This window comes from Sapajus apella, unplaced genomic scaffold (genome assembly GCF_009761245.1).
Source record: "Sapajus apella isolate SASKATOON/1434 unplaced genomic scaffold, GSC_monkey_1.0 scaffold3846, whole genome shotgun sequence".
Classification (NCBI taxonomy): domain Eukaryota; kingdom Metazoa; phylum Chordata; class Mammalia; order Primates; family Cebidae; genus Sapajus; species Sapajus apella.
This window is the reverse complement of record NW_022440772.1, coordinates 643-6,480: the sequence shown is the minus strand read 5'-3', so window position 1 is coordinate 6,480 and position 5,838 is coordinate 643. Positions and strand designations below refer to the sequence as shown.

Below are 5,838 nucleotides of genomic sequence, written 5' to 3'. Positions count from 1 at the left end.
ATCAGCTGAACTTTTGTCTCATTTTGGGATTAGAAATTGAATTTTCTGGTTAGAAAACACCTTCTGGCTATGATATATTTATCACAACCTGCCCTTCTCTCATTTAAGAGTATGTGGGGGTGTGGGGGTGATAGTTTTGTTTTTTGTTTTTTTGCCAGTCTTGCTCTGTATCCCAGGCTGAATTACAGTGGTGAGATCGTGGCTCACTGCAGCCTTGACTTCCCAGACTTATGTGATTCTCCCATCTCACCCTTCCGAGTAGGTGGGACCACAGACATGTGCCACCACACCTGGCTAATTGACCTTTTAAACTTTTTTTTTTTTTTTTGAGACGGAGTCTCGCTCTGTTGCATAGGCTAGAGTGCAGTGGTGCAATCTTGGCTCAATGCAACTTCTGCCTCCTGGGTACAAGTGATTCTCCTGCCTCAGCCTCCCAAGTAGCTGAGATTACAGGTGCATGCCACTACACCTGGCTAATTTTTGTATTTTTAGTAGAGACAAGGTTTCACCATGTTGGCCAGGCTGGTCTTGAACTCCTGACCTCAGGTGATCTGTCCACCTCAGCCTCCCAAAGTGCTGGGATTACAGGCGTGAGCCACCACGCCTGGCCGACTTTTTAAATTTTTTTATAGAGATCGGGTTTTGCTTCATTGCCCAGGCTGGTCTGGAACTCTGGGCTCACATGATCTTTCCACCTTGGCCTCCCAAAGTGATGGGATTATAAATTTGAGTCACCATGCCTGGCCTAAGATCTTTTGTAGCTGCTAGTTTCTGGTACCCACTCATTTATGAGATTATCTAATTTGAGAATAAAGTATGGGTCAGGAATAAGGCACATCATTTGGGAGTAAGTGGTAGGGCCTGATATATTTTTGGATCCATTTCAGTCATTTGGTTGAATTGTGAACTTGAATATTGCTGCCTCTTCCCCTTCATTTTAGCTTCTGCTCATTTTGTCTCTTTTTCTTTAAAATAGGCCTGGAATGTTCTTGCTCTGGATGGCAGTAACTGGCAGCGAATTGACCTATTTGATTTCCAGAGGGATATTGAGGTATAATTAAGTGGTGTGTGGCCCCAATTTTCATGTTAGTAATTACAGCGTGGAACAGATTAGCCCTAACCATATTAATCTCATTTTCCTTAGAGAAGGGGGACTATTATTTTCAGTTCATCTGAACTTTACTGGAACCTCCAAAGTTCCCAAGAGTTTCTGTAGTTTTTGAGAATGAGCCAAATTATTTCATTTAAATAGTACAATTACTTAGTATTAATAGAACTAAATAAAACTCTTTGGTCCTGAAATATGACTAAAAGTTTGTTTTTGCAGTAGAAACGTTTAACTTATGTTTGCTCATTTTAGTGAAGACATTTTATATGTTTATTGAAGAACAAATAGAGTCACAACTTCTTGGGATGGCATTTATATATATTTTTTTGAGATATGTGTTTTGGTTCTTGAGGAGGCTTTTTTTTTTTTTTTTTTTTTTTTATGTTTTTTTTTTTTTTTTTTGGGTGGTTTTTTTTTTTTTTTTTTTTTGAGATGTAGTTTTGCTTGGTTGTCCAGGCTGGAGTACAGTGGTGCAATCTCTGCTCACTGCAACCTTCACCTCCCAGTTCAAGCGATTCGCCTGCCTCAGCCTCCTGAGTAGCTGGGATTACAGGTGCCTGCCACCATACCCAGCTAATTTTTTGTATTTTTAGTAGAGATGGGGCTTCACTATGTTGTCCAGGCTAGTCTCAAAGTCCTGACCTTGTGATCCATCTGCCTCAGCCTCCCAAAGTGCTGGGATTACAGGCGTGAGTCACTGCGCCTGGCAGTGAGACAATTTCTTGTGGAGAACGAAGATTGAATAAGGCCAAAACCATTTACTGAATTGTTTTTGCTAGAGAGATTTTTCCCTCCTCTCACTTTTTACCCTATGTTTTATCTCTTGGTATAGCCTATTATCTATAAAATGGAGAATAGCTTAAGCTTAAATTATATTAAACTGAATTTGAACTGTGTAGTTCTTAGTCTTCTCATCAGGAAAGTAGAAATAATAGCTTCTTCATGGCCTCGTGAGGATTGAATGAGATTTTCTGAGGCTACACAGGATGGCTCACGCCTGTAATCCTAGCACTTTGGGAGGCTGAGGTGGGCATATCACTTGAGGTCAGGAGTTCGAGACCAACCATGGCCAACATGGTGAAACACCATCTCTACTAAAAATACAAAATTAGCCGGGCATGGCAGCACATGCTTGTAATCCCAGCTACTCAGGAGACTGAGGCAGGAGAATCGCTTGAACCCAGGAGGCGGAGGTTGCAGTGGGCTGAGATTACGCCACTGCACTCCAGCCCAGCCAACAGAGCGAAACTTCATCTCAAAAAAAATTTTTTTTAAGCTCCAACAGAAATAAACGTTCTTGAATCCATGAAAGAAGTTTTTTAATGCCTGAGATGAACCTTCCATTATCTTTAGAAAGTGCTTTTAAAATAATACCCACTAGCATTATACTGGATTCTGTTTTTCACAATTCCATAACCTTCATGGATATAAATATTTAAAGCAACACCACCCACAAAATTATTCAGCAAGCTTTTGGGTTTTTTTGTTGTTGTTGTTTTTGAGATGGAATCCCATTTTGTCACCCAGTGGTGTGGTATTGGCTCACTGCAACCTCCACATCCTGGGTTCAGGCAATTCTCATGCCTCAGCCTCCCAAGACGCTGGGACTACAGGTGTGTGCACTACCATGCCTGGCTAATTTTTGTATTTTTAGTAGAGATCAGGTTTTGCCAGGTTTTGCCATGTTGGCCAAGCCTGTCTTGAACACCTAACTTCAAATAATTTGCCCACCTCAGCCTCTCAAAGTGCTGGGATTACAGGTGGGAGCCACTGCGCCTGCACAGCTTTTGTTAAGTTTTTTGTTAACATTTAACCTGTTAAATGTTCATTAAGTCCCTGCTATAAGCAGAGTACTATAGTACACACATTTTGGGAAAGATACAAAAAAAAAAAAAATGTAATTGCTGTCCTTCAGTAGCTGTGGCTTAACCCACCTGGGCAGTATATATGCATATAGTGCCATAGAGAACTGTAGAAGATCATTTTCTCAAATACAGAATATATTTTACAAGTTGAACAAAATAAGAATATAGGGAGGCGAAGGTTGCAGTGAGCCGAGGTCGCACCACTGCACTCCAGCCTGGCGCCTGGTGACAGAGTGAGACTCTGTCTCAAAAAAAAAAAAAAAAAAAAGAATATAGGGCTTAGGCACGATTCAAGTGATATGGGTTAATCAGGAAAGCTTTCTTAGGGTAAGTTAGAATTTTCCTTTTAAATTAATTAGGTCATAATGGAAGCATTTTCTCTTTGTTTATAAATTGTTAAAAACGAGGATGTGTTCTTTTCAAAAGTAATGAGATAGGTTATCTTTTTGTTTGCCTGTCTGTATTTACAGGGCCGGGTAGTGGAGAATATTTCAAAACGATGTGGGGGCTTTTTACGAAAGCTAAGTCTTCGTGGATGTCTTGGAGTGGGAGACAATGCATTAAGGTAAAAACATAACAGTTGATTAATTTTCTTGATGGAAGTAGAGAGCAGCACCATCTCACCCAGAAAAGGCTAAAATAGTTTTAAAATTCCTAAGCTATAAAAATGCAACCACACATACTGAAAATGTCCAGTAATAGGAAATGTAGTTTTAACAATAAACAAGAACAAAGTACTGCCTGAAAAAACCCAGATTCCCCATCATAAGTGGTTCTTTTGGAACTTTGAAAAGCTTTTTTAAAATTAATTAATTAATTAATTATATTTACTTTATCTTTTGAGACAAGGTCCCACACTGTTACCCAGGCTGTAGTGCCCTGGCGTGATCATGGCTCACTGCAACCTTGAACTCCTAGACTCAAACAGTTCTCTCCCTCCTGAGTAGCTGTGACTAAAGATGTGTACCACAACGGCTGGCTAATTTTTAAAAATTTTTTATAGAGACAGTCTCATTTTGTTGTCCAAGCTGGTTTCAAACTCTTGCAGTCAAGCAGTCCTTTTACCTCAGCCTCCCAAAGTGCTGGAATTATAGGCGTGAGCCACAGCACCCAGCCTAGTTCTTTTTGTAAAAACTTTGATTTACTCAAAAGATAAGATAATGTTAATTTAGGCTGACACAAAGATCAAGTTTAGCGTTATGGTTAAACCTAACCTGAGCAGTGGCCCCAGTACTTGGGGAGACTAGGTGGGAAGATTACTTGATGCCAGGAATATAAGATCAATCTAGGCAGCATGGCAAGGCCCTAATCTCTACAAAAAAGTTTTTTTAATTAGCCAGGTTATGTGACATATGCCTGTAAACCCAGCTACTTGGGAGACTGAGGTTGGAGGATCACTTGAGCCTGGGAGGTTGAGGCTACAGTGAGCTGTGACCGTGCTACTGTACTATAGCTTGAGTGACAGAGGAAGACCTTTTCTCTAAAAATAAATAAGCAATCATTTAATTTATTTTAAATTTAAAATAATTTTTAAAGTTAGGTTTGAAGAATTTATAATTGAAAATTAATTTAAGCCAGGTCTGATGGCCCAAGCCTGGAATCACAGTACTTTGGGAGGCCTATGTGTGTGGGTCACTTGAGGTCAGGAGTTCAAGACCAGCCTGACCAACATGTGAAACCCTGTCTCTACTAAAAATAAAAAAACTTAGCTGGGCATGGTAGTGCTTACCTGTAATCCCAGCTACTCAGGAGGCTGAAGCAGGAGAATCACTTGAACCTGGGGGGCGGCGGCTGCAGTGAGCTGAGATCACACAATTGTACTCTAACCTGGGTGACAGAGGGAGTCTCTGTCTCGAAAAAAATAAAAAAAAAAAACAAAAACAAAAAAAAAACCATCATGGCCAGGCTCAGTGGCTCACATCTGTAATCCCAGCATTTAGGGAGGCTGAGGTAGAAGGAATATGAAGAAGTGTATAACGCAGGGTCCAGAAGGTTCCCAGGCACAGGAGCTTCTGTCACCGTAGAGTTGAGGTGTACTGCCCTCCTGGCATATGGTTACTTTCACCAACCCAGAAGCTCTCTGATCCCTATAATTTAGGGGATTTTACAGAGATTCCTTGATTGTAGACATGATTGAAGACAAAATATTATATTAGGTTGGTGCAAAAGTAATCATGGTTACTTTTCACCAACCTATAACAAAAGACACTATCACTCAGGAAACTACAAGGATTTTAATGACTGTATGCCAAGAACCGAGGATGAAGACCAAATATGTGTTTTTCCCTTATATCACAGTATCACAGGTATCAACAACCAATATTACCAATAATATGTTTTATTTTTTAATGACTGAAATTTTGCCCATTTCATTTGAAACCTTTTTCTTTCTTTCCTACAAAGAACCTTTGCACAAAACTGCAGGAACATTGAAGTATTGAATCTAAATGGGTGTACAAAGACAACAGACGCGTAAGTATTTTATTTTAGGAGGGTAAGTCATAGCCCCTTATGTCTGGCTGATATTAGCTTTAAATTCAGGGCACTAACTATATCTAGCAAATTTTATCTTGGTTTTGTAGAGGAAAGATTTTTAAAAGAGAAAGCAACATCAAAGTAGAAATGGAATAAGAAACTTACTTTGGAATTCTATCTTTGATATTTAAGGTGAAACTTTTAATAGTTGTAGTCAATGTATATACAGTAGGGATACTAATAATACACATTACTGGGATTACTTATATTTCTTTTTTTTTTTTTTTTTTTTTTTTTTTTTAAGATTAAAAAAAATAACCAAGACAAAAAAGCAATGGCGGGATTCCGGCTCCCCGCAACCTCCGCCCCCTGGGTTCAGGCAATTCTTCT

At 39.5% G+C, this 5,838-nt stretch overlaps 1 long non-coding RNA gene across 1 annotated transcript; it reads left to right on the top strand.

Moving 5' to 3' along the window:
• The first annotated feature begins 701 nt into the window (after positions 1-701).
• Positions 702-5,725, top strand: LOC116547621. The gene is made up of 3 exons (XR_004267123.1): positions 702-1,051; positions 3,444-3,538; positions 5,377-5,725. It is a non-coding gene; the product is annotated as an uncharacterized LOC116547621 (long non-coding RNA).
• Positions 5,726-5,838: the final 113 nt, after the last annotated feature.